This window comes from Bombyx mandarina, chromosome 05 (assembly GCF_030267445.1).
Source record: "Bombyx mandarina strain Sakado chromosome 05, ASM3026744v2".
Taxonomy (NCBI): domain Eukaryota; kingdom Metazoa; phylum Arthropoda; class Insecta; order Lepidoptera; family Bombycidae; genus Bombyx; species Bombyx mandarina.
In genome coordinates, this window is record NC_143212.1 from 9,006,234 (window position 1) to 9,018,761 (window position 12,528).

At 46.4% G+C, this 12,528-nt stretch overlaps 1 pseudogene; it reads right to left on the reverse strand.

Annotated features, from left to right (window-relative positions):
• Positions 1 to 8,142: 8,142 nt before the first annotated feature.
• LOC149502951 (uncharacterized) lies at positions 8,143 to 9,490 on the reverse strand (annotated as a pseudogene).
• Positions 9,491 to 12,528: the final 3,038 nt, after the last annotated feature.

Sequence of the window (12,528 nt, forward strand, 5' to 3'; positions counted from 1 at the left end):
TTGCCCCTGATCACCCTCTTAGGTGAATCAATATCTTAGGTCAAGAAGGTCGAGTACCTGATAGTCATCTTGGATGCATCGATGACATTCCGCCCGCACATGAAATCTGTCCGCGACCGCTTCGCGTTTATTCTCGGCAGACTTTATTCTATGATTTGTAAGGGGAGTAAAATGTCCCTTCGGAGTAAGGTCACACTTTACAAACTTGCAAACGACCCATCATGACATACGCGAGTGTGGTGCATACATATAAACACATTCCAATTAGATTTTTGCGCGTTAGCCGTCGGAGTACCGTGGTCCGTCAGGAACGTCGACCTACGCGACGACCTGGGCCTCGAATCGACCCGTAAATATCTGAAGTCAACGTCGGATCGTTACTTCGATAAGGCTATGCGTCATGATAATCGCGTTATCGTTGCCGCCGCTGACTACTCCCCGAATCCTGCCCACGCGGAAGCCAGTCACCGTCGACGCCCTAGACACGTGCTTACGGTTCCATCAGATCCAATAACCCTTGCATTAGACGCCTTCAGCTCTAACACTAGGAGCCGGCTAAGGGACCCCGGTAATCATACTCGTCGAACTCGGCAAGGGTTCGTCGTGCAACCTAACACATCCATCAGCCCGCTCAGTTTCTCGCCGGATCTTCTCAATGGGTCGCAATTCAGATCCGGTAGCAGATTCACTCGCGGAGTAGCTGCTCTTGAGTTGTTAGGTTTCCTTGGAGGCGCTCGGGCAACTGTTAGTAAGCCCCACGCCTCCTGGCTGAGCCTTTGCTCACCCACCTGTCCTGGTGAAACTGGAAAGGCCTCCGGGACACCAGCAATAATTCCTTCATAAAAAAAAGAAGTTGACAATTTATAGTTGAAACCTGGAACCTAACGTTGTCTAAACGCTCCGCTGACAACAGACAACTTCCTGAAGATGATCATATTTTGCTTCCTCTAGCATTGTTAGGAATTTTACTAGAAGTATTCAAAAGCACGCTTAACAGATGGAGTGAAAGTGAAATTAAAAAAAAAAACCGTGGTTCGTAATATGAAGAACTGAGTACTAATGTTGAAATGTTTGTTTTTTCCTTTTTTTACCTCGAAACGGATTGTAATGTTTTTTTAATAGATAGTTTTAAGTCAGCAGAAGGAACACTGGCTAAGTTTTATTCCGAAAAATCATGTCACTCCCACGGGAAACAGTTTTATTACTTTTAGAAAAATTACCAGACACAGTAGGAAAAATAAACATTTTTCTTGGCGAATCCGCGGGTATCAGCTAGTTGTCCTTAAATAATCGCAATCAGTTGACAAAGTTAAGTAACAGCTTAAGACCAACATTTCCCAAACGTTGGATAATTTGTATCTTCTCCGGTGTTCGCGAGCTTGTAGACATGCCTAATTAAAACTCTTTTACTGGTTTAAAGTCAGAAGTCGAAAAAAAAAGATTACCTACAATAAACACGCGATAAAAGCAATTTCATTATGTTGGGTGTTTACTTTTAAAATTTACAAACACATAAACTATCGATTCCTTCCTTATACCTTATATACCTTAACTTTCAAAAATATTTATCTAAATTACTTTATTATTTCATTTGTATTGTAAATAAATATTTTCAATATGTATCTATTCAAATAAGGAGCATAACGTCATCAAAACTGAGAAGTAACCTTGGTAAGTTTTGAACTTCGAAAGTCTGACTTTGTGCATGAACCATTGCACACATACATTATGTAAATACGTCCTTTATCACTGGATCCGGTTAATGTGCAAATAAATAGAATTAAATCATTTATGCTAAAATAATTCAATTAAACAACACATTAATAACTTAACATATTTATAATACAACTAGCGACCCGCCCTCGCTTCGCTTCGGAAACATTAAAACACACATGAAACCAAAAAAAAAAAATAAAAAAAAATGAAAAAAAGTAGCCTATGTTCATCAGGGACAATGTCGGCTTCTAATGGAAAAATAATTTTTCAAATCGGTCCAGTAGTTTCGGAGCCTATTCGAAACAAACAAACAAACAAATCTTTCCTCTTTATAATATTAGTATAGATATAGATAGTTATGTCAATCAATTTCTGTTTTTAAATAATTAATTTACGTAGTAATTAGTTAATTAAAATTAATTTTAATACCGTTCCTTTCCATTGATTTCAATCAAAAACAATCGAAACAGTGAAATCAAAATAAATTTTTGTTTTAAGTCTTTTATGAAATTTAAAAGATTATTTAATTGGCCAATCTTATCAATTAATTCTGAATTTGTCAAAACAAGTTTCACTTTGGAGCGGTCAGAAGCATTGTACTTTGTTGAAGTCGATGCATGAGGTCATGCTCCCAGGTTTGAAACTATTTTACAATACCTACACAATACAATTTAGACTAAAACTTACATGTCAGGATCTCCTCTGTTCATCTAGATCAGGGGTGGCCAATCGGTCGATCGCGGCTATTAGTCCAGTCGATCGCGGCAATGCAAAAAATATAAATACATAGAACAGACTGCGCAATGTAATCATGAACTGCGGCGCACATCATCTTCCTCTTGTACCATTTGTTAAATATGTTATAATTTGATGTTGATGATTATATGTGATATTTATGTGAATCAACATTTTCCTACTTAAAACAAATAAAAAATTAACACCGTCTTTGCTTGACAAACGCCAATACTTTGGATTCTTTGTGGATAGCAATTTCCAAATACCAACCTGATTTTAAAAAATTAGGGCAAGATGCTCAAACGCAATGCTGCAAGGTTAAATTTTAGTTGTATGCTAATATTTTTAATAAAATATTATAATATATACTACTTATTTGTATATTGAACTATATTGTTTCATTACATTTCAAGGAATGACATTGTTAGATCGCAGATGGTTTCGTCAGTCAACAGTCGATCTTGCTTCTAATCAAGTTGGAGTTGCGGTAAGAGATGAATTTTTTATAATTTATAAGGGAACGATAGTGAGAAATATAGTTGCAAAATTAAAAGAATAATAATGTTGTTGCGTATCATTTAATAAAGGTGTGCTTTATAAAAAAATGTTTAATTATGCAGACTTCTGTGGTTTTTCACATTATGGTTAAATTGTTGTTATCATTTTATACATCCTCTCAAATGGCGTTGATAGTTATCTGCACATTTAAGTCGTCATGGCCTAAAGGATAAGACGTCCGGTGCGTTCGTGTTGAGCGATGCACTGGTGTTCGAATCTCAGGCGGGTACCAATTTTTCTAATGAAATACGTACTCAACAAATGTTCACGATTGATTTCCACGGTGAAGGAATAACATCGTGTAATAAAAATCAAATCCGCAAAATTATAATTTGCGTAATTACTGGTGGTAGGAGCTCTTGATAGTCCGCGCGGATAGGTACCACCGCCCTGCCTATTTCTGCCGTGAAGCAGTAATGCGTTTCGGTTTGAAGGGTGGGGCAGCCGTTGTAACTATACTGAGACCTTAGAACTTATATTATCTCAAGGTGGGTGGCACATTTACGTTGTAGATGCCTATGGGCTCCAGTAACCACTTATCACCAGGTGGGCAGTGAGCTCGTCCACCCATCTAGCAAAAAAAAAATTCCAAGCTATTTGTGGAAAACACACTGGAATTTTAATATTTGATATTAATATCTTTAGTTGATTTGTATCTTATGTTCACGTAACATTTTTTTAAATTAATTGTATGAAATTCGTGTACAATTTGCTAATACTATCTCTATAAATAAACAAGGGAACTTTTTAATTTGTGCACGTGCTTATGCACCGACACATAAAAACAAACTCTACTTTGAAAATATTATACATAAATTATTTTAGTGCATTACTAAAATATTTGTTTACATTCTAATGAGCAATTTTTTACAAATATGGTTTAAGCTGAGACGAGGCAGTTTTCGTTCCGATATATCATTAAGAATGCGTATCTTATAACATTACTAATAAATTTTGAAATCCCAAATCGAGCGAAGTTTAATTATAAAAAAGATACTGGTGGTAGGACCTCTTGTGAGTCCGAGCTGGTAGGTACCACCGCCCTGCCTATTTCTGCCGTGAAGCAGTAATGCGTTTCGGTTTGAAGGGTGGGGGCAGCCGTTGTAACTATACTTGAGACTTTAGAACTTATATCTCAAGGTGGGTGGCGCATTTACGTCGTAGATGTCTATGGGCTCCAGTAACCACTTAACACCAGGTGGGCTGTGAGCTCGTCCACCCATATAGCAATAAAAAAAAAGAAAGATAATACCATGAGAGATCGATTTAATTTTAGCCTAAGTATACCTACGATGCGCAGACGCCCCCCGCTCTTTTAACGAGAGCTCACGACTGGTGCCTTCTACTCACACAATGCTGTGCTTCTACAATACCACTCATAGAAAGAAAATACGATAAGATAAAGTGCGTCCATGTCAATGAGTCACGCCACAAGTCACCTTGCTTGAAGAACAATGACCATACTGACCAACGTATATCAACTTTGTTGACGTCATCTTTAACAAAACAAAAACAGTTTATTAGGCTTCAGCTTGTTCAAACGATTACAATTAATTACTTATCTTTTAAAAAGCAAAAAAATTGAATAATGTTTACATTTAGTAATTAAATCAGTTTTTTATTTTTTATTTACAGAATTAATTAAACAGATTTACAAAATGAATAAAAACAAATTAATTAACCCGCTCTTGATTTGTACTTGATTACATGTCGGTATCCGGTCCATCCGATGTTCATTGACATATCAATGTCACTCACCACCTTCAAAGGTGACGTCAAAATCTGAACTGTTTCGGTATGACAGTTCAGACAGTTGTCTTTTTCACTTGAACGCATGACTGCTTCACGGTAAACAGGACAGCGATATATATACCGTATAAGTTCAAGCCTCACTAATTAGTAAAATGTGTATGACTAAGCTTAATAAAAACAACACCACAGCAGTAACTTTTCTAGTAGGTACATATATAAAAATTATCAATTAATCTGACAAACCCACGACAAATAGCTATTTTATGTAATGAGAACAACGTCGCATTTGAGTCTACTAAATTTCTTCTAGTGCTATAGTAATATTCAAATTCGTATGCGGAAGGGGTCTATTGGTATTGGAACGTTTTTTATGCCGTCTCGACTGTGTCTGGCATTTCAAAACCATTCTGCGTTCACTGAGAAAACAGACGTTGAGCTGTGTGCTCGTTAATCCGTTTAAGCAATAAATAAATCAAATTGTATAAGATTTTATTCTGCTACAACCAGATTACGCTTTTTTAGGGTTCCGTTCTTGAAAACGAAAAGAAAAACTAAAAAAAATCTCAATTCGGGAACGTGTACAGGGGTGAATTTAAAATTAGTACAAAATAATCTGCGGCGGAAGGAAAAAAACCTCAAGCTTCTCAATCAAAGCAGATACGCAACGCAATCGCAATATATAATATATTTTATAACTCATAGAAACTTATATTAACATATACCTATTGAACTGGAATCATAAATTTTGGCAATACGCAAAGTGTTCTAGCGAAGTTAGAAAGCATTAAAGTATATTTATATCTTTGATTACAAATAAAATAAGATAATGTCGTTGAGACATATCTTCGTCTAATATCTTCGTGGAAGTCTATATAGGATAGTGGTTGTCAGTGGTTATAACTTAGTTACAAAAGTTCCATATTCCTGTGTTAGAAGTACAGGAAACACGCACACCGGATAAGATCAATTACCATCAAATCCAGAAAACTCTATTAGCTCGAACCTTTTTTTTTCATTTCCATTAAATTTAATCTGCTTACTGGGAATACGTCTGCACACAGCCCGCCTGATGGTGATTGGTTACCGTTGCTCATGAATATAGCAATGCTACGGGCACAGTCAAACTGCTGCTCATAGCTGAGCAATTTGCGCAAACCTCGCTTCGAGAAAGACATGTGATAACGCTCAGAAAAAATCGTGGACAGAAGTACGTTCCAAATCAGGATGGTGTGTGGAAGAAAGTATCTTTAGAAATCCACTGTGGATAAACGGAGTGGGGTGGTCAGGTCAGGGGTGGCCGGTAGATCGCGATCGACCGATCGATCGTGGCTATTAGTTCAGTCGATCGTGGCAAGACAAAAAAGTATAAATACATATAACATCCTACGCAACGTATTCAGCAATTGCTGCACGGATCATCTTCACTGGTATCACTTGTTAATGACCACTACGTCATATTATTTATCCTCTCTTCCACACAATAGTTCTCTTTTAATATAGGTATAATTTCAGCTTTATGTTAATCTTTTCAATAAAAGTTGTTTATTTGAATACTGAACTACATTGTTTCACTAAATTTCAATAAATGTCATTAGTTGATTGTAGAGTGCTACGTCAGTAAAGAGTAGATCTTGGTTCTAATCAAGTTGGCCATCCCTGCTCTAGATAGTGTGAATTAACTCTGTTCCGGTAGCAGGCGGTGGTATAGTAAAAAAAAAGATGACGGGATCACGTCAAACAAAACCTTTAATAAAAATACGACCGATAATTGAATCTGGATCCCTATAGTTTGCAGGGTCACTAAAAATTCAACCAAAAAGGCAATCTTATTGTCGCGTTTCTTTACCTTGAAAAATAAACGCCTGCCTTTTTATTGCAGCAATATTTATTTAAAGTGGCTTTAAGCACTTTTAAGGCGCTTAGTGTTTCTAATGTACACATTAAAGACTAAATACTAGTTCTAAATTATTTTAGAATCGCAATCGCTATCCAAATCATCATCAAATTAAAATTAGCGTGATAAAATTCAAACCTGCACAATATTAATTTGCGTAATTACCAGTCCTTTGAGCGTGCTCAGGTAGGTACCACCGCCCTTTCCTATTTTGTAGAATTCAATTGAAACTTAGACCACAAATTTCAAGATGACTGGTGGCATTAACTTCATTTCTACGAGTCCCAGTAATCGCTTAACACCAGATGAGCTGTGCTTTCGTTCATCCGTCTAAGCAATAAATAAATAAAATACTATAATATTTTTATTCTGCTGCAACCGGCTTACGTCACGCCCCTACGGATCCATCAGATCCATTAACCTTGGCACTAGACGCCTTCAGCTCTAACACAAGGAGCAGGTTTAGGGACCCCGCTGACGGTACTCGCAAAGAGTTCGACGTGCAACCTAACACAAACATCAACCTGCAGAGTTTCTCGCCGGATCTGCTCTTGAGTTGTTAGGTCTCCTCTAGGGGTGCTCGGGTAGCTGTTATCAAATCCCATCCCTCCTGGCAGAGCACGTGCTCGCCCACCTGTCCTGGTGGAACCAAAAAGGCCACCAGTAATTTTCCAATCGTAAATAAAAAATAGTTTACGCTTTTTAGGAACCCGTTATTCAAAAACAAAAAAAAAACTGAAAAAGCTTTACTTGCGAACGAGTACGGTTGTTGCGGTATTAATTTAAATAGTGTAAAATAATGAGATCGGCGGCGGTAAGAAAAAAACTTAAGCTACTCGATCAAATAAGATCCATAAGCAACGCAATCGAAATATCTAATGTTTCATAACTCATAAAAACGTACTTTGTACCTCACATATGCCAGTTGAATTGGAATCATAAAATTTCGCAATACGCAAAGTGTTCTAGTCTAAGTAAAGGGAGAAGTCAGAAAGCATTAAAGTATATTTGTATCCTTGACCACAAATATTAATTGTTTTTTTTATTTTTATTTGTGACTTATTTATTTTAGGGCAGCACAACGTCTACAAGACCCGACCGTAAGATTAAAATTATGAAAGTCACTTTTCTTTATTTGTATTTATTGTATTTTATGTGGATGGGTGCGTATTTGTGCTTGAATTTGAGAGCAGGTGTATATGTTCATGCGTATCCATCTCAGCGAAATAATCAGATATACTTACATTATTTCTAAGACAATGCTTCAAGGGAACAGAGTACTGCATCTTGTCCGAATAAATTTAATAATACACAGGCAAACAAAAACACCCTTATAGAAGCCAGTAGAATATTTTGTTTTAACTTAAGAGTTGTAACGTTAAAGCATTATTGAGCAGCCTGAGAACTTGCGTGTTCTTGGAGTATTAACAAATATTAATTAAGTCGTACTATTTTTCAGAGACTTACTAGATGTGATTCCTCTCCCCACCGAACGTGGTCTCGCCTTGTCGCGGCGGTGGGGCTTAAGCGTGCACCCCGATACCGTGGAGCAGCGTTGTCTGCACAGGGGTGCCGTGAACAAAGAAGACTGCACACCGTGTTCCCGTTTCCCACCTTTGCTGGACAAAGGGTGCGTGAGGAGGGAGAGGGCTCCCTTCTGGAGCCCTCTTGGATGCTAGGCCATGTCCCCGGCAGCTCTTTGGCTGCTAAAGGGGAAGGCCCTCCAGAGGAGGGTACCGGTACGCCGGCGTGGCCACACCGTGGTCAGACGTGTGGGTCTGTCAGTAATGGTAGACCCCACGTGGATGAGAAGTGAACCGGAGGGCACTCCCTTCCGGTCGCTGGTTGCCATGTCCCCGGCTGCCTCTTGGCGGCTACAGGGGAAGGCCCCCCAAAGGGGGGTACCGGTTTACCGGCGTGGCTTCGAAGAAGCACACCGCAATCCCTACCGAGTAGGGGACGGGGGCTGCTGCCTAGCAGGAGCCGTGAGGATGCGAACCTCTATAAAAAATGCCCCAATCCCAAGTTTTTGACACCTGACGATGGGATGAATGGCTGGAGGGAGTCTAGTCCCAAGGGTTGTCCCATACCGTAATCCCCACTTGGTGGGGGGCGGGGGCCGCTGCCTAGTAGGGGCCGCGAGGATGCAAACCTCTATAAAAAATGCCCTAATCCTAAGCCTGTGACGTGCCCGGTGATGGGATGAGTGGCTGGAGGGTGTCCAGTCGTGAGGGCCGTCCCAGGGGACCGACCCCTGGTTAAATAATAAAGGAATAAATAAATGATGGCAGACTTAACGAAAAAATTACCCCAGGAGAGTACCACTCTAGGTGGAGAATCCCTCCGTGCTTCCACCTCGGTGGGAGCATGCTGCCCCACGTATTCTGGGGGGGGCAAAGCATGCCACGATGAAGGGGGCTGTGCGACGGGCAGCGGAAAACCCGTCGAACCGAGGTGTGCCAGCGCTGGCTCGACGCGCTCTGCGCTCGTCAGCGACTGTGAGGCGGCTGGCCCGAAAGGGAAAGTTAGGCGGAAGAGAAAGTCGAGGGGAGTTTCTTCCCGCGAAGGGGAGGGGCAAACGTCGTCCTCTGACACGGATGCCCCACCGGAGAAAGTGGTGGTAGTCTCCGATTCGGCCTCTGCCGCGGAGGAGATGCCGCCCCCTAAAGGGAGACCCGCTCGGGGGAAGGGCGCACCGTCACCGGCGCCGTCATCGGCGTCGATGTCTGTCGCCTCGCTGGACGGGCGGACGACAAAAGAGGAGGAGGGCGGTCTTCGGGACCCTGCCTTGGTCATAGGCAGGGCCATGAAGACCGTCAAGTCGTATGCGGCGACCAGTGCCAAAACCAAAGCTGCTGGCCGCAGGCTGCGGGAAGTCGTCTCGCGAGTCTCGAAGGTTCTGCCTTCGGTTGCTTCCGCCAATGACCAGGTGGTGCAGCTGATGGCGGAGAATTCGAGGCTCCGAGCACAGCTACAGGCGCAGCAGCGGCCCGATGGCAGGGTTGCTGCTACCAAGCGGGTAGCCGCCACGAGGTCGTCGCCCGCGTTGCCACGTGCCGCTGGGTCGCGGACTCCTCCGGCATCTGTGCCGGCGGTGTCGCCGCTGGTCTCCGGGGTCCCTCGGGGTCCCTGTCCCTCAGCGGCGGCTGGCGACCCGTGGCCCGTGCTGCCACCATCGCGCGCGGTACAGCGGCGTTCGCGTCTCCCGTCGCCGCGGTCTAGGGAGGCGGCGGCCGTCGAGCGGCAGCAGGGATCCGCGGGGCCACGGATCGTGGGCCTGCCGGAACCGAATTGCTACAGCCTGGACGAGATTATCGATCGCACCGTCCAGGCTGTAATGGAAAGGCTGGGTGGCGGGCTGGCGGCTCTCGAAGCGAAACGTATTGTCGCTAGTGACGCTGAACGGCCTGCGTCTACACATGCCGCGGTGTCGGGTGCTGCAGTGACCCGCTCCACCCCCGTACAGGCTCCAGCCACTAGGGCGGGCCCGGGGCGAGACAGAGCCAAGCGGGGGGGGCGGCGCTAACGCGAAGTGCACATCGCAAGCGCCTCAACCCCGTCCGCTGCCCCCGCCCCCGTCTAACATGGACGAAGGGTGGAATGTGGTGGCCCGGCGGGGTGCCAAGAGGGCCGTACCGACAGCTCCCCAAGTGGGTGGAGCACCGGCCACTGCGGCGTCTCAGGCTGCTCCCCAACAGGGTCGAGCGCCTGTGGCCGCCAAGAAAAAGAAGACGAAGAAGAAGTCGTCGCGCGCGCCGCGGTCGGCGGCAGTGGTCTTAACGCTGCTGCCGGCCGCCGAGGCCAAGGGCGTGTCATACGGAGATGTAGTCTCCCGGGCGCGCGCGGCTATTGATCTAGACGAGATCGGGGCGGGGGAGGGCCTCCGCTGTAGGCTGACGGCCAATGGGGCCAAGCTACTAGAGTGTCCCGGTGCCGATAGTTCCGGCATCGCGGAGCGTCTGGCGGCGAAGCTCCGTACGGTTCTGCCTGAGGAGGAGGTTCGAGTGCACAGGCCGGTCAAAATGGCTGAATTGAGAGTGACCGGCCTGGACGACTGCACCACTAAGGATGAGGTGGCGGCGGCTATTGCCGCCCGGGGCAACTGCGCCCTGGAGAATATAACTGTAGGCGAGCTGCGCCTCGGTTATACCGGGGCTGGCTCTGTTTGGGTGCGTTGCCCGGTAGAGGCGGCCACCTCCTTGGCTGCTCCTCCACCCGGGAGACCGTCGGGGGAACCGGGCAGGTTGCGCGTGGGCTGGATAGCGGCCCGCGTGCGCCTTCTCGAACCACGCGCCTGGCGGTGCCTTAGATGCTTCAGCACTGGGCACTGCCTCGCTAAATGCGTGAGTGCGGTTGACCGCAGCGGATTGTGCTTTCGCTGTGGTCAGCCGGGACACAAGGCGGCTGTGTGCTCGGCTGCGCCGCATTGCTTATTATGTGCGGCGGCCGGGCGCAAGGCTGACCACCGGGCCGGGGGCAAGGCCTGCCCTCCGGCCAGCAAGAATGCAGAACGAAATCGGCGCCGCCAAGCTAAGCGGCGTCAAAAGAAGCGGTTGGCCGGGGGAGCACCGGCCGGCACTTTGTCCTCCGCTGAGGCGTTCGCGCCCGATAGCGGGGGCAATGGAGTAGGGGAGGGAGCGATGGATGTGGTTCAGCCTTAATGGATCACACCTATCGCTTCCTGCAGGGAAAGTTGAACCACTCCGCTGGGGCTCAGGACATGTTGCTCCAGACCATGGCGGAGTGGTCAATTGACGTGGCTGTGGTCGCCGAGCCATACTTCGTTCCCCCAGCGGATGACTGTTGCTTTGGGGACGTTGATGGCGTGGCGGCCATACATATCAGAAGATCCGCGATGGTCCCCCCCCTGGCGATGGTGACCAGGGGCCCCGGGATCGTCGCGGTACAATTAGAGAATATCGTCGTGATCGGGGTGTACTTTTCTCCGAATCGGCCTACCGTCGAGTTCGAGCGGTTCCTGGACGGGCTAGAGGTGATCACTCGTCAACTCGCTCCCCGTTCAGTGATACTGGCGGGGGACTTCAATGCGAAGTCTGTCGCTTGGGGTTCCCCATTCACGGACGCTCGTGGTAGGCTGCTGGAGGAGTGGGCGGTCGCGGTCGGTCTCTGTATCGTTAATAGGGGCTCGATCGCGACTTGCGTGCGGTGGACGGGCGAGTCTATCGTGGACTTGACGTTCGCGAGCTCGCCCGTCGCACGGCGCATCCTCGGCTGGAGAGTGGTGGTGGGGGCGGAATCGTTGTCCGATCACCGGTATATCCGGTACGATCTTTCTGCCCCCGCGCCGACACCGGCTGCAGGTGCCCGCGGGGTTGACCCCCCGCAGAGTGCATCCCGGTCATTCCCTAGGTGGGCACTGAAGCTCCTGAGCAGGGAGCTCCTGGTGGAGGCCTCTATGGTGGCGGCGTGGGCGCCCACGCGCCCACAACCTGTCGATGTGGAAACCGAGGCCGAATGGTTCCGGGGCGCGATGCACCGCATATGTGATGCCTCGATGCCCCGGGTCGGCTCTCGGCACTCTGGACGGCGACAGTCGCCCTGGTGGTCGCCCGAAATTGCAAGACTGCGTGCGGTCTCCATTCGGGCGAGCCGCCAGTGCACTAGAAACCGCCGTCGCCGCCGCCTGCGGCGCGACGAGCCCGTCGCGTTCGCGGAGGAGGAAGCTCGGCTGCACCGCGAATATCGCGCTGCGAAGGACGCCCTGCGGCTGGCCATCAGGCGGGCCAAGGAGCAGAACATGGAGAGACTCTTGGAGGCGCTCGAAGCGGATCCGTGCATACAAATTGGTACGCGGCAAGTTACGCCCGTGGGCTCCCTCTATGACTGAGCGTCTCCAGCCCCAGCAGCTGCGG